The 27,383-nt window shown below is 37.6% G+C and overlaps 1 long non-coding RNA gene across 1 annotated transcript in view; it reads left to right on the forward strand.

Moving 5' to 3' along the window:
- LOC125918676 (uncharacterized) overlaps window positions 1–27,383 on the forward strand; it is a 49,702-nt gene that overhangs the window by 18,951 nt on the left and 3,368 nt on the right. The window contains exon 2 of the long non-coding RNA XR_007456552.1: window positions 12,076–12,124. This is a non-coding gene — a long non-coding RNA (uncharacterized LOC125918676). The remainder of the gene's footprint in view (window positions 1–12,075; window positions 12,125–27,383) is intronic.

A 27,383-nucleotide genomic window follows, 5' to 3' on the forward strand; every position in this document is an offset into this window, starting at 1 on the left:
CAGATGCTTAACAAGTTAAGCCACCCAGATGCTTTCACAGAGCAGAAATTTTTAATTTTAATGAAGTCAATTATTTCTTTCATGGATTGTGTTTTGCTGTTACATTTGAAAAGTCATTGGCATACTAATACTAAAGATCATCTGGATTTTCTATATTATCTTCTAGGAGTTTTATAGTTCTCAATTTTGCATTTAGTTCTATGATTCATTCTGAGTTTTTGTGAAGGATGTGAGGTCTGTCTAGATCCTTTTATTTGCATGTAGATATCCAGTTTTTCCACCTCTATTTGTTGAAAAGACAGTTTGTCTGCATTGTGTTACCTTTGCTCCTTAGTGAAAGATTAGTTAACTATATTTTTGTGAGTATATCTCTGGGCTCTCCATTCTGCACATCCCCCTGCCCACCTCCCCTCTAGCACCCTTAGTTTATTCTCTATAGTTAAGAATCTGTTTCATGGTTTGCCTCTCTCTTTTTCCCCCAATATGTTTATCTGTTTTGTTTGTTAAATTCCCCATTTGAATGAAATCATGTGGTCCATACCTCTTCTCTTAATCTATATGTGTCTTTATATTTTAAGTGGGTTTCTTGCAGACAACATATAGTTGGATCTTGCTTTTTGATCCTCTCCAACAATCTCTGTCATTTAGTTAGTGTATTTAGATCATTGACATTAAAAAAAATTTTAATGTTTATTTTTGGGGGAGGGAGAGAGAGAGTGAGAGAGAGAGAGAGAGCGCAAGTGGGGGAGGGGCAGAGAGAGAGGGAGACACAGAATCTGAAGTGGGCTCCAGGCTCTGAGCTGTCAACACAGAGCCTGACGTGGGGCTTGAACTCACAAACTGGGAGATCATGACCTGAGCTGAACTCAGACAATTAACCAACTGAGCCACCCATGTACCCCTAGACCATTGACACATAAAGTGCTTATTGATATAGTTGGATTAATATCTACCATATTTATTACTGTGTTCTATTTGTTCCTCTTGTTCTTTGTTCCTATTTTTGTCTGTAACACTTTTTCTGCCCTTTATGGTTTTAACCGAGCATTTTATGAGATTCTATTTTCTCCTTATTAGAATATCAATTATACTTAATTTTTAAACTTTAATTAGTGTTGATCTAGAGCTTGCTATATACAACTAATCCAAGTCCACTTTCAAATAGCACTGTAACATTTTACTGGTAGTGCAAGTACCTTATGAAAACAAAATACTCCTAACTCTTTCCTCCTGTCTCTTGATTGTTATCATTTATTTCATTTATACATAAGTATGATAAGTAGTTACACATACATGATTGAATACATCATTGGTATTATTTTGACTGTTATCTGTTAGTTAAATTAAGAATAAGAAAAATCAGGGGTGTCTGCCTGGCTCAGTCAGTAGAGTATAAGAATAAGAATAAGAAAAATCAAAGTTTTTATTTTTCTTTTACTTATTCCTTATCTAATACAATTCCTTTCTTTATGTAGATTCCTTTCTGATCTATATCATTTTCCTTCACTCCAAAGAACTTCTTTTAACATTTTTTATAAGAAAAATCTATTGGCAACAAATTCATTCAATGTTTGTTTTTCTGAGAAAGACTTTTCCTTCACTTTTGGAGGATATTTTCACAGTTTATAAAATTCTAGATTGATGGGTTTTTCTCTCAATCTTTGAATATTTTCATTCCATTTTCTTCTTGCTTGCTTGATTTCTGAGGAGAAAATGTAATTCTTATCTTTACTTTTCTCTGTGTAAGGTGTTTTTTTTCCTTTGGCTTCCTTGAAGACTTTTCTCTCTTATCTGCACACTCTTTCTTTTGATTTTTTGCAATTTAATATGATATGCATCGGTGTAGTTTTTTTGCCAAATGGTGTTCTCTGAGCTTCCTGGATCTGTAATTTAGTGTCCATCTTACATTCTTCATTTCTGTTATGGTGTTTTTGAACTCTAGCATTTCTCTTTTATTTATTTTTTTAGAATTTCTATCTCTTTGCTACATTATCCATCTCTTCTTGCAGATTCTTTACTCTTTCCATTAAAGTCCTTAGCATATTCATCAAAAATTTTTTTATTTCCAGGTTGTTAATTTCAACATTCCTGCCCTATCTGACTCTGATTCTGATGTTTTTTTCACTGATCAAACTGTTTTTTGCCTTTTAACATGTTTCATAATTTTTTGTTGGAAAGCACACATGATGTACTGGGCAAAAAGAACTACTGTAAACAGGCCATTAATAATGTGATGGTAAGGTGTTGAGGGGAGGGTAAGTATTTATGGCAGTATGACTAGGCCTCAGTCTTTTGGTATACCTGTGCCCTTAGACTATGAAATTGACCAGTACTTCTTAGGGTTTTTTTTCCCCTTACCTGGGACAAATGGCAAGATGGGGTTAGAGTTTCATATTCTCCTTCCCCCAAATGGAAGTCTAGAAATAGCTGGAAATGGATATTTCCCTTCCTTCAGATAGATTAGACTCTGATAGAGTTAGTCTAATCTAGTTAGTCTAGATTAGATTCAAGATTCAAGATTCTAGATTCAAGTTAGTCTCTGGTAGATAGCTTCTCCTGAGGACAGTCCTTATTATGAAGAACAGAATGGTCCAGGGGCACCTGGGTGGCTCAGTCAGTTGAGCGTCCAACTCTTGGTTTTGGTTCAGGTCATGATCTCAGGATTTGTGGGTTCAAGCCCCACATCAGACCCTGCACTGACAGCTGCGGAGCCTGCTTGGGAATCTCTGTCTCCCTTTCTCTCTGCTCCTCCCCAACTGTCTATCTCCCTCTGTCTCTCAAATATAAGTAAATAAACGTTAAAAAAGAAAAATGAACAATGTTCTAGTGTCCTTCAGAATGAGTACTTTTCTCCTCCTCCTACCATGAGGCATGAGAGGTTTTTTGCCCAGTGCTCACTGTGACAATCCAGTAGAGCTCCATGGGGTAAAAGTCACAAAAGGATGAGATCCCACCTCCCCAATGACTGGGCTCCTCTGTAGTTTTTAACTTTCATACTTGTCCACATTGAGTCTCCAGCAAATTGTCAATTACTGTTCAGGTTTTCCTACTTAGGCACTGGTTCCTGCTGAGATTTTTGCTCATGGATTTCTACTCCAGTAGTTGTGAATCTCTGTATGTGCCTGTTTCTCCAACCCTGGGGGCAGTGATTTGCCCTGTGACCTCACTTTTCTTCTAGATCTTAGAAGAATTGTTGATTTTTCATTTTGTTCAGCTCTTTATGTGTTAGGAGAAAGTGGCAACTTTTAAGCTCTTTACATGCTTCTAAGCTTCTTACATGCTGGACCAGAAACTGTAGGTCTCTCATTTCCTTTTGTGTACTTACATAGGTAATTTCTTTGTGGTTACCATGGCAATTGTATAAAACATCTTAAGGTTATAACAACGTATTTTAAACTGATAACACCTTAACTTCAAGTAAATAGGAAGCTCTACTCCTTTACATGTTTATCCTCACCCATTTTATGTTATTGATGTCACAAATTACATCTTTTTATATTGTGTATTCATTAACATAGGTTTGTAGTTACTTTTTATGCTTTCATGTTTTAAATTCTATACAAGAAGTAAAAGTGGCTGACACACCAACAGTACAATACTACAGGATTCTGTATGTGTTCATATATTTATCTTTACCAGGAAGTCTTATATTTTCATATAGTTTCATGTTTCTGTCTAGTGTCCTTTCATTTCAACTTAAAGGACTCCCTTTAACATTAGAGCAAATTTAATGGTAATAAACTCCCCCAGCTTTTGTTTATCTAGGAAAATCTTAATTTCTCCTTCATTTTGAAGGAAGGTTTGCTAAATATATTATTCTTGGCTGGTAGTTTTTTCTTACATACCTTGATTAAATCATCACAATCCCTTCTATTCTATAAGGTTTCTGCTGAGAAATTCACTAGTAATCTTAAAGATGCTCCCTTACGGATGACAAATCACTTTTCTCTTGCTAATTTTAGGATCCTCTCTTTATCTGTGACTTTTGACAGTTTTTTTTATTTCAACAAATAGTTACTAAACAAATAAAAAGCATAACAAATACTGCTAACACTGTGGAGGAATCTGACAGAAGACAATCAGTGATCCTTTTTTTTTTCCAAGTTTTTATTAAATTCCATTTAGTTAGCATACAGTGTAATATTAGTTTCAGGTGTACAATATGGTGATTCAACACTTGCATACAGCGCCTGGTGCTCATCACAAGTACACTCCTTAAAACACATCACCTAGGGGCACCTGAGTGGATCAATTGGTTGAGCGTCCAACTTTGGCTCCAGTCATGATCTCACGGTGTGTGAGTTCAAGCCCCACATCAGGCTCACTGCTGTCAGCTCAGAGTCTGGAGGCTGCTTCAGATTCTGTCTCCCTATCTTTCTCTGCCCCTCCCCCACTTGTGCTGGTGCGTGCATTCTCTCTCTCTCAAACATAAATAAACATTAAAAAAAAACAACCCGTCATTTATTTAACCCATTGCCCCATCCACCTCCCCTCTGCTAGGCATCATTTAATTCTCTGTCATTTAGACTCTCTTTCTTGGTTTTCCTCTTTTCTTTTCCCCTCTATGGTTCTTTGTTTTGTTTCCTAAATTCCACATATGAGTGAAATCATATGGTATTTGTATTTCTCTGATTGGCTTATTTTGCTAGCATAATGCTCTCTAGCTCCATCCATGTCATTGCAAATGGCAAGATTTCATTCTTTTTGATGGCTGAGTAGTATTCCATTGTGTGTATATATACTACATCTTCTTTATCCATTCATCAGTTGATGGTCATTTGGGCTCTTTCCATTATTTGCCTATTGTTAATGGTGCATCTTTAAGCACTGGGGTGTATTTGTCCATTCGAATCAGTATTTTTGTAGCCTTTGGGTAAATACCTAGTAGTGCAATTACTGGATCATAGGGTAGTTCTATATTAACTTTTTGGGGAACCTCCATACTCTTTTCCAGAGTTCCTGCAGCAGTTTGCATTCCCACCAACAGTGTAAACGGGTTCTCCTTTTTCCACATGCTTGCCAACACTTGTTATTTCCTGCATTGTTAATTTTAGTCCTTTTGACTAGTGTGAGGTGATATTTCATTGTAGTTTTGATTTGTATTTCCCTGATGATGAGTGATGTTGAGCATCTTTTCATGTGTCTGTTGGCCATCTGGATGCCTTCTTTGGAAAAATGTCTATTCCTGTCTTCTGCCCATTTTTAATCAGATTATTTGGTTTTTGGGTGTTGAGTTTGATAAGTTCTTTAAATATTTTGGATACTAATGTTGTATCATATATGTCACTTGCAAGTATCTTCTCTAATTCAGTAGGTTGTCTTTTAGTTTTGTTGATTGTTTCCTTCACCGTGCAGAAGCTTTTTTATTTTGATGAAGTCCCGGTAGTTCATTTTTGCTTTTGTTTTCCTTGCCCTAGGAGACATAACTAGTAAGAAGTTGCTATAGCCAAGATCAAAGAGGTTACTGCCTGTGTTCTTCTCTAGGACTTTAATGGTTTCAAGTCTCACATTTAGGTCTTTTATCCATCTTGAATTTATTTTTGTGTATGGTGTAAGAAAGTGAGCCAGTTTCAGGGAGGCTGGATGGTTCAGTCGGTTAAGCATCCAACTTTGGCTCAGGTCATGATCTTAGTTCGTGAGTTCAAGCCCCGCATCGGACTCTGTGCAGACATCTCAGAGCCTAGAGCCAGCTTCGAGTTCTGTGTCTCCCTCTCTCTCTTCTCCTCCCCCACTTGCACTCTGTCTCTTTCTCTCAAAAACAAATATTAAAAAAAAATTAAAGAAAGTGATCCGGTTTCATTCTTCTGCGTGTTGCTCTCCATTCAAAGCCTTTGCGTCCTTGTTAATTTTCTGCTTAGGTGATCTGTCCATTGATGTAAGTGGGTTGTTAAAATCTCCTACTATTATGTATTATTATCAATGAGTTCATTTATGTTTGTTATTAATCATTTATATATTTGGGTGCTTTCACATTGGGTGCATAAATATTTACAATTGTTAGATCTTCTTGTTGGGCAGTCCCCTTTATTATGATATAGTGTCCTTCTTTGTCTCTTGTTAAAGTCTGATTTAAAGTCTAGTTTTCTGGTGTAAGTACTGCTACTCCAGCTTTCTTTTGATTTCCATTTGCATGATAAATGTTTCTCCATACCCTCATTTTCAATCTGCAGATGTCTTTAGGTCTAAAATGACCGTCTTATAAGCAACATACAGATGGGTAATGCTTTTTTTTTCCATGCTGACACCCTGTGTCCTTTGATTGGAGTGTTTAGTCCATTTACATTCAGAGTAATTAATGATAGATACATATTTAGTGCCATTTTATTACTTGTTTTGACATTGTTTCTAGAGATCTCTGTTCCTTTCTTGTCTTTGTCACTTTTGTTCTTTCCCTTCCACTCACAGAGGTCCCCTTTAATATTTCTTGTAGGTCTGGTTTAGTGGTCATGAACTCCTTTAGGTTTTGTTTGTCTGGGAAACTCTTTATCTCTCCTTCTATTCTGAATTATAGCCTTGCTGGATAGAGTTGGCTGCAGAATTTTCCACTTCAGCACATTGAATATATTATGCCACTCCCCTCTGGCTTACCAAATTTCTGTGGAGAGATCTGCAGCTAGCCTTATGGGTCCTTCCTTGTAAGGTAGGGACTTCTTTTTTCTTGCTGCTTTTAGGATGTTTTTCTTTATCACTACATTTTGCAAATTTAATTACAGTATGTCTTGGTGTTGGCCTGCTTTTGTTGATGTTGATAAGAGTTCTCTGTGCCTCCTGGATCTGTATGGTTGTTTCCTTCCCCAGATTAGGAAAGTTTTCAGCTATGATTTCCTCAAATAAATTTTCTGCCCCCTTTTCTCTCTTCTTCTTCTGGGACTTCTGTTATTATGTTTGATGAAGTCACTGAGTTCCCTAAGTCTATTTTTGTGTTGCATAATTCTTCTTTCTCTCTTTGGCTGAGCTTCATTATTTTTCATTATTCTATCTTCTATATCACTTATTCATTCCTCTGTTTCTTCCATCCTTGTGTTTACTGCATCCAGTCTGTTTTGAATCTCAGTTATTGTATTTTTCATTTCTGACTCATTGTTTTTATCTCTTTTATCTCTGTGGTAAGGGACTCCCAGAAGCCTTCTATTCTTTTCTCAAGCCCATCAAGTATCTTTATGATTGTTTCTTTAAATTCTCCATCAGGCCATCAGGCATATTACTTATATCTGTTTTGCTTAAATCCCTGGCCATGACCTTATCTTGTTCTTTCATTCGGATGAATTCCTTTGTCTTGGCATTTTGTCTAAATCTCTGTCTTCTTCTGTGTGTTAGAAAAGCCCATTATGTTTCCTGCTCCTGAGAGTAATGGCTTTATGAAGAAGAGGCCATATAGTGTCCATGGCCTGGTGCTTCAGGGAATATCTTTGGTGTGTGCTGCATGTACTCTGCTATTGTGTTTTGGCTGCTCTGTCTCTTAGGTTAGTCGTCTACAGAGGCTCTCCTTGCCTGCAGTGGGCAGTGTTTGGCCCTTGGCCAGAATGTGGCGAATTTTAACTTGGTTTTCTCTGCTGTGCTTGTTAACTGAGACCTGATGCTACTTCCACAAGAACTGAAGCCTTGCCAAAAACTCTTATGTTGAGAAATGTGGTGTGAGCAGGAGGTTTCTGCTGGTCTTCTAGGGTGGGGGGTTTGTTGTGCTGGGACTGAGGTACACTTTACTGGGCAGTACCAATAGAGAGCAGTGGGCTGTTACCTGGCGCAAGCAAGTTAGGCAGCCAGTGTCAGTGCTGTGCTGTTTACTGAAGGTGATTCTGTGTTTATGCTGAGGGGCAGGGGAGGGAGATGGTGCCAGCCAGCTCCTTCGTCCTGGGAGAGGGGTCTCCGTGCTTGCTATTCTCAGGGAAGCACTCCCAGAAGAGCGAATAATCTCCCTACTGTGTGTTTCAGTGTTTTTGAGATGGTGGTTTTCATGAGGTCTGCCTCTGGGTTGTTTGCCTGCCTTCTCTCCAGGAGCAGTACAGTGCCCTCCTGCCTCTGTCCCAGCTAAGCCTGCTGACTTTTAAAACTCCAGGATTTAGGGATGTAGTGTGGGCAGGGGCTGCACTGGTCTTTTGGGGAGGGTCTTGCTGTGCTGGGACAGATGCAGGTTTGACCAAGAAGGGCAGTTGCTCCAGAGTGCAGGGGCATGGGACTTGGAGCAAGCAGGTTAGGCAGCCAGTGTCAGGGCCCAGCTGCCCTTGGCAGGTGGCTCCGTGTCTGAGGGGTGGGGGAGGGAAATGGTGCCCACCACCTCTTTTTTTCCCCGGAGAGGCATCTCTGTGAACACCACCTCTCACACATGTTCTTCAAGAAGGGAGAGCAGTCTTCCTACTGTGTGCCCCAGGCATTCCTCAGATCTTGCAGTCTGCCCGGGGATTACCTGCCTTCCTTCTCTTCAGGAGTAGGGCAGCACCCTCAGGGCTCTGTCCCAGCCAAGCCCTCCAACTTTTAAAACTCTAGTCTTCAAGTCCTACTGGTTACAAAAACTCACAAAAATTATCCCCTCCTGTTTTCCCAGTCAGTGGCTTTGGGGAAGTGTTTTCCTTGTGTGTATCCCTGTGCACTCCCTTCTTTCTTGCCTTTCTTCATGACCAGGGCTCTCAACCTTCCGCAGCACCTGCAATCTGTTTTTCTCCTAAACTACGTCTCCACACTCCCTACCTTCCTTGATGTGGCCTCCTGTCTCCCTCTAGTTGTGCAGTTTGCTCTGTCAGTCCTCAGGTCAATTTTTTTGGTGTTCAGAATGATTCAATAGTTATCTAGTTGTGTTTGAGGGATGAGATAAGCCAAGGGTCCTCCTACTACTGACTTTTGACAGTTTTATTATAATGTGCCTCAGTATAGTTCTCCTTGGGTTTTTCCTTGTTGAAACTGTTTGAGCTTCTTTAATTTGTAAGTTCATTTCTTTCCTTAAATATGAGAAATTTCTGGCCATTATTTTCTGAGAAAAACTCTTTGGCCCTTTCGTTTCTTTCCAGGTCTCCAATAATGTATATATTAGTTTGCTTATCGGTGCCTTTTAAGTCCTTTAGGCTATCTTTACTTTTCTTCACTTTTGTTTTATTTTATTTTACTCTTCTCACTCAATAATCTCAATATCTTATGGGGCACCTGGGTGGCTCAGTCAGTTGAGCGCCACCTTTGGTTGATGTCATGATCTCATGAGTTTGTGAGTTCGAGCCCCACATTGGGCTCTGTGCTGACAGCTTAGAGCCTGCCGCCTGCTTTGTATCCTGTGTGTCTCTCTCTCTCTCTTCCCCTCCCTTTGTCTCTGTCTCTCTCTCTCTCAAAAATAAAATAAACATTAAAAAATAATTTCAATATCTTCAAGTTTACGGATTCTTCTTCAGCTTTATCAAGTCTGCTGTTAAACCCCTCTAGTAAATTTTTTAATTCAGTTATTATATTTTCCAGTTTAAGAATTTCTATTTGTTTTTTGTTATAGTTTCTATCTCCTTATTGATATTCTCATTTTGTTTATGATCATTTTCCTGATTTTGTTTGTCTTTGTTCTCTTTTACCTTATTAAGCATCTTTAAGATAGTTATTTTGAATTCTGTGTTAAGTAGTCCATTAATCTCTGGTTCGTTAGAGTCAGTTTCTGGAGATTTATTTTGGTCTTTTGATTGGACCATGTTTCCCTATTTCTTTGTGTACCTTGTGATCTTTTGTCGAGATTTTGGCATTTGAAAAAAGTCACCTCTCCCAGTCTTTATAGACTGCCTCTATGCAGGGGAAGACCATCACCAATCAACCCAGTAAAGATTCTGGGACGTCTCAGAATTTCTCTAGAGATATGTCTCCTCTGAGCTATTGCATGTGATTGTTTACTTAATAAGTCCTTTTCCTATTTCTTTTCATGAGAGTGTAATCTCTTTCTCCTGCTGGTGTCTGCCTGAGGTACTGCAGTCTCCCTACTGCTACAACATCTTGATGCTTGCCTTTCTTCTCAATGGCCCCCAACCTAGCAAGCAATTATGTCACTAGTTCGCATCAGCACTTAGTCAAGTGAGACAGAATATTCCCTCAAGGAGCCCCATAAAATCTTTAGACAAATGTCCCAATCTTCTCTTTCCTTCCTGAACGAAAAACTGGTCTTCGGGAATTTTCTCCCAATTTCACCATACTGTAGGGTGGGTGGGGTGGGTAGGGAAGAAGTGAGGGCAGGCAAAATGGAACAAACTTTCCTACACACTTCACTGTGGCTCTCTTGGCTTTGTCTTAGCCTAGGTACTACAGACTCTTAACTAGTTTCTGGAAGTCTGACAAAAGCAGTTTGATCTGGATGTTGTTGTTAAGTTGGTGTCTCTGTGGGGAACAAAGGCCTGGGGCTTCCTATTTTGCCATCTTGCTGATGTCCCACCCTCTAGAGCTTTATTTTTAAGTGTAATACAATGTGCTTTTTTTTTGGACTGAGAGCTAATTTTGCTCCCTTGGCTGCAACCGAAAATTCACTTAACCATTTCAATTGCAAATAAGTGATTGAATTGGGATATTGTCATTCAGCTTCACAGTGACAATGAGAAGTCATTATTTTAAGAAGATACATAAAAGTCAAGAGAAAAGAGCTTTTAATTTTATGTCTGTGTCTTTGCTGCTGCTGTTGTTTTCAGTCATATACACTTGTGAGCACAGACTCAGACTTCCTACTCTTCCACAAGTTCTGCCACTTATTAGCTGAATGTCCTTGAGCACGTCATGTAATCTGTCTTGCTACAGCTTCTCATCTGTAAAATGGGCATAATAAAATACCTATCTTATAGGGGTGAGGATTAAATTTTATGCTTAGGAAAGTACCTGAAAGAGGATAAATGCTGTGTAAGTAATTGACCCTTGAACCGTTAGGATTGCCAACCCCCTGCACAATCAAAAATCCTTATATAACTTTTGACTCCCCCAAAACTTAACTCCTAATTGCCTACCATTGACCAGAAGCCTTGATAACATTGAAAATTAATATATTTTGTATATGTATCATATATTGTATTACAATAAAGTAAGCTAGAGAAAAGAATGTTAGTAAGAAAAGTATAAGAGAGGAAATACTTTTACAGTACTGTACTATATTTATTTTTAAAAATCCACATATAATTGGACCTTGGCAGTTCGAACCCATATTATTCAAGTGTCAATTGTACTCATTATTGTTCTTGTTTCACACAGAAAAAAAGCATATCACCTGAAAAAACTGAATTTAAAACTGCTTTTTAACTTGAGGAGAAATAAATTGAGAATCTAGGATAGCGACTGTTGTTCTTTTCTCATAAATCTTTTGTTGTTGTTGTTGTTGTTGTTGTTGTTGTTGTTGTTTTAAGTAATTTCTGTGCCCAACATGGGGTTTGAACTCACAACCCCAAGATCAATAGTCGCCTGCTCTACCAACTAAACCAGCCAGTCTTCCCTTTTCTCATGAATTCTTAATTTTTTACTTATATTAAAGAAAAGAATAATAGCATTAATAGAATAGTGAGACAGCTGTATATATCCAATTATATTTTATGTAAGATAATCTTGAAATAAGTTTACTTTGCTTAGTATAATTTGATGGGATGGATTAGCCAAAAATAATGTGTGGCAAAGACAGAGAAGAATGAGTCCTCTGATATGAAAAACTGGTTACAAATTGGTAGATGTTAATAATATTATTTATTTTCACCGGGTGTTCTATGAGGGTCAGTCATTGTTCTGTGCACTTGTGGGTGCTCTTTCAAGTCTGACAAAACAATTAGGAGTCAATATTAGTATTACCTTTATTTTGCAGATGAAGAAACTGAGGCCCTGTGTGTCACTGGCAGAACCAGAATAATCAATGCATGGATCATTGAGAATTAACTTTTACATAGTGAAGTAAACAAGAATGCCATTAATTATGAAAGAATCTGAATTTGAAGGCATTGAAATGTAGTCTACTTGAATCACTAGGATATTGGTGCCGATTTGATTTCAGATATTTTTCTTAAAGTTCAGGTACATAACTGGATGCGTAAAATTAATGCATGACTATTGCAAAGGGGTTGTTTTTTACATGGTACAGGTCTTTTTATTTTTCAGAACCCAGTTAATATTGTCAAGATAATGAGCCATTTTTGTGCAAATTGAGGTAAATATTCCTACTTCTTAAAGTAATCTTTCATTTTCTTTTCATTTTCATTTGCTCATTTATTTTTTTAAAGCTGTTTATTTTTATTTCTTATTTTTTTTAAGTAAGCTCTACATCCAACATGTGGCTGGAACTCACCAGCCAGAGATCAAGTTCACATGCTTTACCAACTCAGACAGTCAGGCACCCTTGTAATTTCTCCTTCTTCTTTTTTTAAAAAATGTTTATTTATTTATTTTGAGAGAGAGAGAGGACAGGGGAGGGGCAGAGAGAGAGGGAGAGAATATTAAGCAGGCTCTGCACTCAGGACGGAGTCCAAATCAGGCTCAATCTCATGACTGAGACATCATGACCTGAGCCAATGTCAAGAGTCAGAAGATGCTTAACCAACTGAGCCACAAAGGTGCTGGGTAATTTTTCCTTTGAATTGATGTGTTACTAGTAATATGTCACTTGAATGATGTCTTTTTAAAGAGTCATTGTAATTGTTTCTCAACAGTCCTGACTTTGTGTGTATATGTGGGTGTGCATGTGTCTGTGTGTATGTGTGTGTATGTGTGGGCAATCCCCCCATCCAGGGGATATTAGGCAATGTCTAGAGATATTTTTTGATTGTCACAACATGGAGGAGAGCAAGGTGCTACTGGCATTTAGTGGGTTGGGGCCAGAGAGACTACTAAACATCTTATAGTGCACAGTGCACAGTGCACAGACAGCCCCTCACAACAAAGAGTGTTAATAGTATCAAGGCTAGAAACCCTGATATGTGTGTTTGTATACTTTGTATGTATATCAATGTCATTCTAAAACAAAGGGGTAAGAAAAAAATTAATTTTTAGATGACGCTTTGTTTTCAAATGCAAATAGTGACTCTTACAAACATACTGACACTTGATTAGATTCTGTAAATATGTATTGTGCACCTATTCTTTGTGAGGCACCATGTTAGACACTAGAGGTAGACATCATTCCTACTATCTTGGAACTTAGTATATCTTACCAAAGAGACCTTAACATTAATGTTTTTATCTTCCTATATTAGACTATTTCAAAGATAGATATTTTCCCCCAAAAGGAGACAAGAAAATTGGCTGCACAATGCCCCAACTCAAGATACAAATATAAAATTAAGAAATCAATTAAATTGCTCATTGTTGGCTTTAGACGGCTATTGGAAAATGTTGGAATTGTCAAACCACAGATTTTTCTTTTCTCTTTTCCTTTAGGTAGTAAAGTCTCACAACTATCACTGCTGTTACTAAAAGTAGTTGTCACTTAGAACATAGTGGAACATTACGTTTGGAATTTTTACAATGGTATCTTCTAGTTTTGCTCCTTTTATTCAATGACACTGTTATGGTTACTCATAATATGGCAGAGCTGGCCTTCTGCATGCATGAAGTGAATACAGCAACTTAAAAACACTCAAAATTCTATCCCCATCGTGCTTTAAATTCCACCACTTGAGAGTAATTAATACCTTTATGTTGGGTGTTATGCCTTCAAGAGTTTTTTATTAAAATATAGACACTCCAGAAAGAAAGAGAAAGAGTGGAAACATAACAAAAAGTAATATTTGTAAAAGATTTTATTTTGGGGAATTAAAAAAGATATTCATTGACTTGGAAAGATATGGGGGGGATGGAAAACAGATTACCATTTACCAAGTAGTAGATACAACATAAGATATATGATATGTATAATGTATATAACATGTATACAACATATATAATATGTGATATATGATACATTCTGACTGGCATCATTATATGTGACATTTATTATTTATTTGCTCATACACAAATATTTAGTTTCATTTACAGTTAATACCAGTCCTATCTATGTCAGTTTTTTATAAACTTAACATTTTAGGTCAAAAAAGAAAGCACCAAGGTGTCAAGTAGCTTTCAGCTCAGAATGCTCCAGAGATCTGGGGAAGGCAGTGCTGAGAGAGGTGTCACATTTTAGCAAAAGAGAACATGTGTGGCCTGGGAAGGACCTATTACAGAATCTCAGAGATCTAACTCTTGACAAATGTAAAGTTTTCCATGTATCTGCACTGAGCAGACCATGGGACTGAAATGAAATACAATGCACAGCTACAGATTGTGGCGTGACTTTGTTTGGAATCAGAGAAGGCAATCATGAGAAGCAAATAATGAGGTTGTATGTTTGGCAGTCTGGTTGCATTCTGCTCAGCATGAGCTGTAAATACACAAATGCTTTTTCAAAATCTATGACACATTGAAAAGATTTCATGCTCAGTATATGCGACCAAACCAAATGCACAGTCATGTGCCAAACAATCCCCAGCCCTCCTCAAAGGAAGGCAAATAGACACTTCTAATTAAACCACTTTTGTTGAGAATCATGTCTAATGGCTGAGAAATTTGCTAATGACTTACTTGACTCAGAGAGATGTAATACGAGAACTTCAGAATATAGAGATGCTTAAGTTATAACTCATTTTTCAGGTAACAGCTCATAAACTACTCTGAAAAAAACAGTGAAGATTGTTCTCTGTTTTGGTGTAATTATCTACAATGTTTTATTCATTCTGCGAAGCATATGTGGAGCACCTGCTATGCTTCAGCCATGCTAAGTTCAAAAATACAAAGAGGAATCAGCTATGATCTGTGGGCACAGGACATAGAGTTCTGTGAGGGGAACCAACTGTATGATGTGGGTCTAAAGCCACGGAGCACAGAAGAGGAATGCTGGGCATGCAAGGGCCCAGGGTTCTGAAAAACTGGACTTCCACTTCTGACCAAGATGGATTGAGAAGGAACTAGATTTACCCTCCTCGCATCTGGCACAACTTTAAAAAGAGGCAAAACACAGAAAACAACTGTTCTCAGGCGCTGTGTGCCAGGCAGCAGAGGACGGTGATCCCTGAGACTGGGAGAACAAATGAAGTGAGCCCTGTGATTGTCCTGGCTTACTGCCTGGAGAGAGTTTCCACGGTGTGATTTAGAGAGTGGGAATCTGTGTGGGCCTTGAGTGTCCAAGGGGGCCATGGCATCTTGAGCTCCCAGGCACAGTAGCAGGGAGAGGAGTGTCACACAGGGAGAGAGCTCCTAGAGGAGGCCCCCAAGAGTCCTCAGCTGAGTACTGATCAGCACCTGAGCATGTGGGAACTACTCCAGGATAGGAACAGAGGGAATAATCCTTGGATGAAAAGGATGTTATTGCCTCAGTAGTGTGGCAAAATTAGCTCTGAATTGAAGGCTGCTCATCCTGCCTAACAAAGCCTGAAAGAACCTTTGAAAACATCAAACTATGTCCAAGTAATTTAACCACTTCCCAGAATAAGGTTCAAGAAAATATTTATAGGGATAAAAAATAGCACCTAAGAAGGTAAAATTGACAATGTCTGGCATCCAGTGAAAAAGGACTAGGCATGCAAACAAGCAGGAGAATACAATGAATGATGAGGAAAAAATCAATCAATAGAAGCAAACCCAGAAATGACATGGATATTAATTTATACAAAGACAGAATTAGTAGACAAGGACATTAAAAGTTATTATAGCTATATTCCATAAGTATAAGAACCTAAAGGAATGATGGAGCATAGTAAGTGGAGAAATGGGAGATATTAAGAATAAACTCTAGATATGAGAAATATATCTATGGTGAAAAATATACTGAATGGGATTAAATTTTTCTTGAAGTTTTATTTATTTTTGAGAGAGAGAGAGAGAGAGACAGAGCCTGAGTGGGGGAGAGGCAGAGAGTGAGGAGACACAGAATCCAAAGCAGGCTTCAGGCTCTGAGCTGTAAGCATAGAGCCTGATGTGGGACTCGAACTCACAGGCCACAAGACAGTGACCTGAGCCGAAGTCGGGTGCTTAACTGATTGAGCCACCCAGGCACCCCATATACTGAATGGGATTAATATCAGATTAGACCCAACAGAAGAAAAGCATAGTAAACTTGAATACATAGCAATAGAAATTTATCTAAAATGAAACAAACAGAGAAAAAGGGTTGAAAGTAAAATGACCAGAGAATCAGTGAGCTATGGGAAAATTTCAAGTTGCATACATTGTAACTCTGTACCTGAGGCCAAAGTTGATTGCTTTATGAGTGGACACCTTGGCCATGGCTGAGCCAAGGGCTTTCTTTTTTGATATTTTGAATTTAGAACCCAAAGGGAACAAAGCCAGTCTCATTCTGTGTGACTGAAGTAAGAACATAGAAATCTTCATTATTTCCCACCAAGTAGACTGAGAAACAGAAGTTAGTCTGTAACAAGGGGAAAAAGAGACATACAGAGGAAAGTAGAGGTATAATTTGGAGAGAGAAATCATCAAGTTTTCCAGGTCCTAGGTTCAGTTTTTTCTGAGCTTAGTTGTATCCACGTCTGTTCAGCTCCCTCTTAGATTCCAAGAGATATAAATTTTGTCACATATAATGAAAAAAGGTCTTAAATTATATACAGGTGATGCATTTGAGTTTGGACATGTTAAAATGTTATTTGATTTTTGGATGCATGTTTGGAATGTCTATGGAATATCAGTGTGGAAATGTCCACTAGGTAGGTGAATAGACTTCTCTAAAGCTCAGGGAAGAAGCATGTGCCCCAAATTTACATTTTGATTCTACAGAATAAATAGAGTACCTAAATCCATAAGAATTTACCTAAATCCATTGGATTATATGAAATTGAGAATAGAGAATATGTAGAAGAGACACAAAAACAATAATGGGACCTGGAAAACAGTCATATTAAAAAGAAAAAGAGCATCCAGGGAAAGACTCGGAGAAAGACTGTTTACCAAGGCAGGGTGAGAGCATGATGTAGAGAAATCAAAGGAAGGGAGAATCTAAAGAAAAGAGAAATCAGTAACATTGTCAAATTCCTGAAGGACCTAAAACATCCTTGACTCTGATTGGTTTCCATCATTTATTTATTTATATTTTTTAATTAATTAATTAATTTATATTTGATGGAGAGAGAGACAGAGCATGAACAGAAGGGGCAGAGAGAGACAGAAACACAGAATCTGAAACAGGCTCCAGGCTCTGAGCTGTCTGCACAGAGCCCGACATGGGGCTTCAACTTGAGAACACGAGATCATGACCTGAGCTGAAGTTGGCCACTTAACAGACTGAGCCACCCAGGCGCCCCTGGCTTCCAACATTTCCAAACTTACTTCTGGTTTTTTGCCCATAGTTACCACGCATTAGTCCATACTTCCCTGTTTCTGACCTCAACATGCTAACTTAACCATAGATATGAATCTCTTTTAGGATAGATTTGCGCTATCTTAACCCTGCTTAATTCTACAATACCTAGTAAGGATTAAAGACCCAATGAGAGCAGATCAACAGAAAAGAACTTTTCCCCAAAAGACAATTAATTGTATGGCAATATAACTGGGGGAGGCAAGGAAGGAGCTGGAGAAAAATGTATGGTTTCCATAAGAGGAAATGAGGCCTCATCAGTTTATTAAAGTTCTTTTAGGAGGCACATATGCATATGGACAAAGCTCATGAATGGCGTCTATTTAGATTTTCAAAAAGCCTTTCACAGAGCTCCACACAAAAGGCTATTTTAAAAATTGAGTCATCATGGTATGATGGAGACTGGTGTAATGCACAGGGAAGTTGCTTAGAGACAAGAAACAATGGTTTAGGATAAAAGGGCATTCTTGGAGGAAGAAGTATAAACATGGCATTCCTCTCTAACTTGCCCTGTTTAATATTTTTATTAATTATTTGGAGGAGGGAAGGCATAATGACAACAAGTTCTTCTGAGTATGAAAAGCTCAAGTATATGGGGATAATCTGAAGTTAGTATGAAGCTATGTGAATAGGCAGCAAGTATTGAATTGATCTTTGGGCAAAAATAAAGTATTGAACTTAGACAAAAATAATCTGAAGTGTACTTAGAATATTCATGTACCCATTCACTCATTAAAGGTTTATTGAGGATTGACTACGTGGCCAGATATTGTGCTGCAATTTGGGGAGGAAATTAATAATTAAGAAGGCATTTCTCCTTGCTTTTAGAGAACTTAAATACAACAAGAAGATTTTTCCTGAATCTTGAGAAAAGTAAATTTAAGGTGGATAAAGGAAGTAGTTCACATAATAAGAAACACTTGGAGCTTAGGTTCTAAGAGTTAAGCTGATAAGGTTGAAGCATATAAATATTCTCAATATTTAGATAATTTCATAAAAGGCACTGCTGTGATGGTATTGTTAAGGTAGCCTAGAATATTTGGAGCTACACCCATAATATCTGGATATATTAGTATATTAGGACCATTTTTGTCAGAAGCAACAGAAAGCCACATCAAAACTAATTTAAAAAAAAAGGAGAGCCTGGCTTTAGGTGTAGCTGGGTATAGAGAGGCAGAAGATGTCATGAGAACTTGATGTAACTCGCTCACTTTCCACTTCTGAGTTCCATTTAATTCTGTATGGTATTATTCTAAAAATATTTCCACATGGAGCAAAGGTAGCCTGTATATAGGTATGGGAGATGGAAGAAATTCCAGTTTTCAATGTTCTACTGCACCTAGGATCTTAGGAAACCCTTTTTCTCCCAGCACCCATGTCAGTTCCTGAAAAGAGATACCAAATGGCCCATCCCTGTACCACTCACTGTGGCCAAAAAGTTTAAGCATTCTTACTGGCAAGGCCAGGGCACCACAGTGCCTCCCACAAAAAACAGGGTGATGAGGTGAGGTAGTAAGGCTCTCAGAACCACACAGATTGAAAATCAGGAAGAAATCATTTTCTAAAAATATGGCAGGCAGACAAAAAATAAGAGAGAACAACGATCTACTTCTCTAAAAGATCATCATTGACTGATTACAGTTACGATAGAAGCCTCAAAGATACACCCCCCCCTCTTACAATCCCCACCTCCTAGTATCCATGTACTTTTGTAATCCTCTCTCTTTCAAAGGCTAGATTTAGTGACTCACTTCTAAAGAAGAGAATATGATAGAAGTAATGGTGTGTCACTTTTGAGATTCGGTTATAAAAGATTGCAGGTTCCATCTTGGATGTTCTGACTTTCTGGCTTTCTCTTGGATCACTCACCCTGTGTAGAAGCCAGCTACCATGTTGTGAGTCAGTCCCATGGAGAGGTTCTTGTAAGTGAGCTTGGAAGTGCGTTTTCTAAGACTGATAATAACCAGGTGTATGAACTTGGAAGTGGATCCTTCCCCAGTCTAGTCTTTTGATGAGACAACAGACCTGGCTGACAGCTCAATTGCAACCTCCTGAGAGACCTAGAGCTAGAGGCAGCCAACTAAGTTGTACCCAGATTCCTGATCCACAGAAACTGAGAGATCATACATTTTTGTTGTTATAAGTCACTAAGTTTGGGGGTATTTGTTAAAGAGCAATAGACAACTAATACACTGGGGTTGATCCATTATTAGGTAATATTTATGGTCTTATGTGCAAATGACCAAAAAAAAAAAAAAAAAAAAACCTACAGGATGAGGAAAAAAAAATCTGTAAAAATGTCAAATATGACTTCTGTCATGTTTGAATATTTTCTGTGTTGAATTTGAAGAAAACTAACTTTCTGCCCCTAGAAGAAACTATCAGGTATTATTTTTATCCATGAACAGACTGCATATTATCTTATTTATTTAAAAAAATGTTTAGGTAATATCAATGCCCTGAGATCAAGAGTCCTGAGATCAAGAGTCACATGCTCTACCTACTGACAAGCACCCCTAAATTTAAATCTTAAATGAAGATACCTGGGGCACCTGGGTGGCTCAGTCGGTTGAGCATCCAACTCTAGATTTCGGCTTGTTATGATCTTACGGTTCAGGGGTTCGAGCCCTGCACTGGCAGTGCGGTGCCTGCTTGAGATTCTCTCTCTTTCTCTCTATGCCCCTCCCCTGCTTGCTTGCTCTATCTCTCTACAAAATTAAACATTTAAATCTTAAATTAAGATACAGTAATTACAGCGTTCTGTAACTAGGTAAAGTCTAGACTACATTATTTGGCTATGTTCTTTGCTGTTTCTCTAATTTTTTAGTGGTTCAAATGAGGTTTCAATTGTAATCTGAGGTTAAAAAAGAATCATTTTGCCAAGTTTCCTTTGACTCATTGTTTAAAAGATCTGAAATAAATCACCACGAAGTTAAGGTCCAAATAAGGTCAACATGACTTGTCTTTGAGATCTGTTTATGTCTTCATGTTTGTAGGTTACCTAAGTACCTCTCCCTGATGAAAAGTCTAAAAAAAGATCTCCAAGTGAAAAAGAAAGAGGACTAAGTCCAATATCAAAATGATGTTTATTAAAGCCAATTTTCATTAGCAGCAGCTTCACAATAAAATGAAAGATATTTTTAAATTTATAGATTTATAAACCTGGGTACAAACACCAGACTGATGTAGCCCAATAAAAAAATATCAAGTTTTGGGGCGCCTGGGTGGCTCAGTTGGTTGGGCGGCCGACTTCGGCTCAGGTCATGATCTCGCGGTCCGTGAGTTCGAGCCCCGCGTCAGGCTCTGTGCTGACAGCTCAGAGCCTGGAGCCTGTTTTGGATTCTATATCTCCTTCTCTCTGACCCTCCCCCGTTCATGCTCTGTCTCTCTCTGTCTCAAAAATAAATAAACGTTAAAAAAAATCAAGTTTTAATCTCTAAAAACTAAGTAGGTAATAGAAATATTGATTACCTTCAACTGAAGTACTTCTACCTGCTACTATTTTCAGAAGTTAATAGCTACCCTGTGGCATTTTTAACTTACATATAATGTTGAGTGGGATTTTCCTGTGATGATTACCCTAATATTTCAGAAAATTCTAATTAGCAACTAATTACCAATCCACCCTGTCATCACACAACCCTGACACTACTGCTGTAACTCCTTGTCTTCAAATATGACAGATGGAGGCTCCAACAAGTTCTGAAGGTGTTTTTGATAATTACGTAACACCAGGAACGGCACAACCTTTGCTATAATTTCTGTAAGATATAACTATATGCAGATAGTGTGTTCAATGTAGAATCCAAAACAAAGTTGATTTGGTTATTTTGGGAGATCAGTGTCTCAAAGTGAGCCTAAAGTATGCTCCCATCTACTTGTAGGCTACAGGTTATTTTTTTTAATTGAGGTAAAATTGGCATATAACATTATACTAGCTTGGGGTGTACAACGTAATAATTTAATATTTGTGTACACTACAAAGTGATCACCACAATAAATCTAGTTTCCGTCCATCAGCATACAATTGACCCCCTTTACCCATTTCACCCACTTCCCAACTCTCTCTTCTTAGATAACCACCAGGTCCCATATATAAATGAAATCACATGACTTTCTTTGTCTGACTTATTTCAGTTGACATAATACCCACATGGTCCATACATGTTGTTGCAAATGACAAGATTTCCTTCTTTTTTATGACTGCATGTAATCCATTGTGTACACACACACACACACACTGGACTACTATCCATTGTATAGATGAAAAACTCATATATATATTATATGTATATAATATATATTCACAAACATGTATAAATATAAATAAATTTATACATAAATATATATAATAGAATACATAGAATATATTTATTTATAAATAAATTTTTATATAATTTATAAACTTACATATAAACAAATAATATAAAAATATTTTTAGCTACATCTAAAAAATAATATATATATTATGTATATATACATCTTCCCTACCCATTCACCCATCAATGTACATTGAAATTATTTACATTGGATATTGCAAATAATGCTGCAGTGAACTTAGGGGTGCATAAACCTCTCCAAATTAGTGTTTTCATTTTCTTCAGATACTCAAAAGTGAAATAGGTAGATCATATGTTAGCTCTGTTATTAATTTTTTTAGGAACATCTGAAATGTTTTCCATAGTGATTGCACCAATTTACATTCCCACCAACAGTGCACAAGGGTTCCCTTTTTTTCCACATCTTTGCCAACACTTGTTATTTATTGCTTTCTTAATAATAGCCATTCTGACAGTTGTGAGGTGATACCTCCTTGTGGTTTTGACTTGCATTTCCCTGATGATTAGTGATATTGAATATCACTATGTGCTTGTTGGCCATCTGTATATCTTCTTTCAAAAAATGTCTAGTTAAAACCTATCTCATTTTTAAATTGGATTTTTTTTTTTGCTATTGAGTTGTTTGAGTTCTTTATATGTGTTGGATATTAACCCCTTATCAGATGTATAATTTGCAAATATTTTCTACCATTGGGTAGTTTGCCTTTTCATTTTATTGATGGTTTCCTTTGGTGTACAGAGCTTTTTACTTTCTTTTTAGTTTTTTGTTTTAAGTAGGTTTAACGCCCAGCACAGAGCCCAGTGCAGGGCTTGAGCTCACTACCCTGAGATCAAGACCTGAGCTGAGATCAAGAGTTGGACACTTAACTGACTGAGCCACCCAGGTGCTCCTGACACTTTTTGTAGTTCCAATTGTTTATTTTTGCTTTTGTTGTCTTTGCTTATGGGGTCAGATCCAAAAAGTTAACACCAAGACCAATGTCAAAGAGCTTGCTACCTATTTTTCCTTCTAGGAGTTCTATGATTTCAGGTCTTACATTGAAGTCTTTGATCCATTTTGAGTTAACCTTTGTATATGGCATATCATTCTTTTGCATGTGGCTGTCCAATTTCCCTAACATGATTTCTTGATTATCTTATCCCCACTGTATATTCTTGGCTCCTTTATGGTAAGTTAACTTATGATATATGTGTGGGTTTTTTGGCTTTCTATTCTGTTCTATTGATCTATATGTCTGTTTTTATGCCAATACAATACTGTTTTGGTTACTGTAGCTTTGTGGTATACTTTGAAATCAGGGAGCATGATACCTTCAGCTTTGTTCTTCTTTCTCAAGATTGCTTTGGCTATTCAGGGTTATTTGTGTTCCATACAAATTTTAGAATTATTCTAGTTCTAGTTCCAATAGCAAAATGCTATTGGAATTTTAGTAGAGATTTTATGGAATCCATAGATTGCTTTGGGTAGTATGGACATTTTAAAAGTGTTAATTCTTCCAACCCATAAGTGTCGAATATCTTTACATTTTTTGTCTTCTTCAATTTCTTTCATCAGTGTCTTATAGTTTTCAGTATACAAGTCTTTCACTTCTTTGGTTAAATTTATTCCTAGGTATTTAATTCTTTTTGATGCAATTATAAATGGGTTTGTTTTCTTAATTTATCTTTCTGCTAATTTGTTATTAGTGTATCGAAATGCAGCACATTTTTGTATATTTATTTGTTTCCTGCAACTTTATTGAATTCATTTATTAGTTCTAACAGGTTTTTTTGGTGGAGTCCTTAGGGTTTTCTATGCATATAGTATTATGTCATATGCATATAGTGACAATTTTACTTCTTTCTTTCCAATTTGGATGCCTTTTTTTTTCTTTCTCTTGCCTAACTGCTATGACTAGGACGTCCAATACTGTCTGAATAAACGTGACAAGAGTGAGCACCCTTGTCTTATTCTTGGTCTTGGAAAGCTTTCAGCTTCTTATCATTGCTTATGATGTTAGTTGTGGGCCTGTCATATATGGCCTCTATCATGTTGAGATGCATTCCTTGTAAACCCACTTCGCTGGGAATCTTTATCATAAATGGATGTTGAAGTTTGTCAAATGTTTTTTCTGTATCTATTGAGATGATCATATGATTTTTATCCTTCATTTTGTTAACGCGATGTATCATGTTGATTGATTTGTGGATATTGATCAATCCTTGCATCCCTGGAATAAATCCTACTTGATCATGGTGTATAATCCTTTTAATGTATTATTGGATTAAGTTTACTACTATTTTGTTAAGATTTTTTCATCTGTGCTCATCAGGGATATTGACCTGTACTTCTTTGTAGTGGTAGCCTTGTCTGGTTTTGGTATCAAGGTAATTAAAATGGCCTTATAAAATGAGTATGGAAGCCTTCATTCCTCTTCAATTTTTGGTAGAGTTTGAGAAGGACAGGTATTAAATCTCCTTTGAATGTTTGATAGAATTCACCAGTGAAGCCATCTGGTCCTGGACTTCTGTTTGTTGGGAGGTTTTTGATTACTGATTCAATCTCTGTACTAGTAATTCGTCTTTTCAGTCTTGGAATATTGTATGTTTCCATTTTTTTATCCATTTCTTCTTTGTTATTTTACAATTTTATCCATTTCTTCTTTGTTATTGAGTTTGCTGGCATATAATTGTGCATAGTAGTCTCTTACGATCTTTTGTATTTCTGTGATGTCAACTATTACTTCTCTTTAATTTCTCCTTGTGTTTATTTGAACTTGTCTCTTTTTTTCTTGGTGAATCTAGCTAAAGGTTTGTCAGTTATGTTTATATTTTCGAAGAACCAGCTCTTAGTTTCATTAATCTTTTCTATTGTTTTTTAGTCTCTATTTCATTTATTTCTGCTCATATCTTTATTATGCCTTTCCTTCTCCTAATGTTGGGCTCCATTTGTTCTTCATTTTCTAGTTCCTTTGAGTGTAAGGTTAAATTGTTTATTTGATATTTTTCTTGTTTCCTGAGCAATGTCTGTATCACTATGAACTTTCCTCTTAGGACTGCTTTTGCTAAATCTTACAGGTTTTGGATTGTTGTATTTCCATTTTCATTTGTCTCAAGGTTTTTTTTTAAATTGCTCCTTTGATTTCTTCATTGACTCATTGGCTGTCCAGTGGTGTGTTGTTTAATCTCCACATATTTGTGATTTTGTTTAGTTTTCTTCTTGTAATTGATTCCTGGTTTCACACTCTTGTGGTCAGGGAAGATATTTGATATAATGTCAGTCTTCTTAAGTTTATTGAGGTTTGTTTTATGGCCTCACATATGATCTATTTCAGAGAATATTTCACATGCACTTGAGAAGAATGTGTATTCTGCTGCTTTTGGATAAAATGTTCTGTATATATGTATTAAATCCATCTGGTCTAATGTGTCTTTTAAGGTTGATGTTTCCTTATTGAATTTATGTCTGGGTAGTCTATCCCAGTAATGAAGGTGAGGTATTAAAGTCCTCTACTATTGTATTGGTGTATTCTCCCTTTAGATCTGTTAATATTTGCTCTATATATTTAGTGCTCCTATGTTGGATACACACATATTTATAAATGTTGTATTTCCTTGCTAGATTGATTCCTTTATGATTATGTAATACCCTTCCTTGTATTTTATTACAGTCTTTGTTTTAAGGTCTATTTTTTCTGATATAAGTGTAGCTACACCAGCTTTCTTGCATGAAATATCTTTTTCCATCCCTTTATTTTCAGTTTGTGTGTGTGTCCTTGGATCTGAAGTGACTCTCTTTTAAAAAAAAAAAAAAAGACAGGGTCTCCTGGGTGGCTCAGTCAGTTGAGTGTCTGACTTCAGCTCAGGTCATGATCTCGCAGTTCATGAGTTTGAGCCCCACATAGGGCTCTCTGCTGTCAGCACAGAGCCCACATTGGACCCTCTGCCCACCCCCTGGCCCCCCTCCGCTTGCGTTCTCTCTCTCTCTGCCTTGAAAATAAATAAAAACATTTTAAAAAAGACATTAAAAAAGTAAAAATAAGGTATGCAAGTATATACAGATCTGTAGAATCATCATCATCATCATTATCATCAACCGTGTTGCAAAAATCAGCTTCAGATTGGTATATAAATTCCTTTTTGGCAGGTGCCAGCAAGCTGTGGTGAGACCAAGGAAGGGCTCAAAGATGGTGTTTCCCTGCTATGTTCCCTCAAAGTGCCTCTGTAACCTCTAAAGTGGGGCAAAGTTGAAGGCTATCCCTCTGATTGAAGCTCCAGGACAAGTAGATGGGCCTTTTTCTCAGGTACACTGAGAGTACATTTCAGTTTGCTATCTGTGCAGTGCCCTGGGTGCTATAGCCTGCCCAGAACTAACTTTCCAATTGTTATAGTCTTTTGGGACTCAGAAACACAAGTTACTCAGGCTTCCAGGGCCAGACCATCAAGAGACACCCCCTGTTTAGACTGCACTCACACACAGGCTTGGGGAAAGCTGCATGAGTGTGCCGAAGGCCATACATGTCCACAGGTTTAGGGAGATGTGGGAATGCTGGGAGTGCAGCTCGTTGGTGGCTTTAGTGAGGCTGTGTCCACACGTATTTGCCTGTACTAGCAAAATAGAGGGAGAGTGCAAAAATGACACTAGCTGGTGCCTCCATCCCCAAAGAATGTCTCAACTCATCCCTGGCCCCTCTGGCAGATGCTTTAAGGTTAGCAAATGAGTGTCCTTCACATGTAATCCAGTCACCTCTCAAATTTCTATCTTTGTGCTGGTTCCTGGGATGAGTAAGTCTGCATGTGAGCCCCTCATAGGAAATATCTCAGATTCCCACAGCCCCCCAGTTTCCCCGGATATAAGCCTCTTTGATTTTCAGAGTCAATGTTTTGGGGGTCTTATCTCTCTGGTGCAGATCCTTAGGGTTGGAGTGCTTGATATGGGGCATAAACCTCTCACTTCTCAGGGAGAGACTCCAGACCTGTGAGATCCCTCCCTATTGTGTATGGGTTGCTGCATGTTGTGTGGGGAATGAAGTTTTTGGTGAGATTGTATTTCTGCCTCTCCTTCCTTTCTCAGTGTGGCCCCTTTATCCTTCATTATGGAGAGAGCTGTTCAGCTAGATTTCTGTTCTCTTTTAGAGGGAATTATCCCTTTTGTAGCTATAGATTTGGTATCTGTGGGGGAAGTTGAGTTCAGTCATGGTCTTCCTTGGCCACCATCTTCAGGCTCCAGGTTTTCTCTTACAGGACTGGAAGCAGGGCCCTTTACTTGGAATTCACTGGAATTCGGTGAATACCTGGAATTCACTGTTTGTTACCAGTTAACTCATTGTATGGTACAAATTCATTCATCCTAAGCAATTCTCACTCATGTGCCTAGAAAATTCCGTTTTCACACATTACATTTGGTTGAGTTTTTTTTCCTCTTCCTTATTTAACTTTCCACTCTTATAGAGAACTGTTTTAATGCTAGTTAGTTTTTATTGTTGTTGTTCAGTCCTTTGAGCTTTATAAGGAAAATTGTATGAATATACACATGTACATACAGACATCCCTTCTCATTTCCTACAGTGCTAAAAAAATCAACTAAGTTTGAAGATCTAATTGGCTTTTTTCAATGATTCATGAATCCCATTTAGCAAATAGAAAGGACCTCCAAGGAGCTCTACAATATGGAAGGCTTTTATAGGCAGAAGGGGGAAAAGAATGGATTGTTTCAAGCAAAGTCAAAGTCACTAGGATTACCTCACTAG

The sequence above is a fragment of the Panthera uncia genome, chromosome B4 (assembly GCF_023721935.1).
Source record: "Panthera uncia isolate 11264 chromosome B4, Puncia_PCG_1.0, whole genome shotgun sequence".
Lineage (NCBI taxonomy): Eukaryota > Metazoa > Chordata > Mammalia > Carnivora > Felidae > Panthera > Panthera uncia.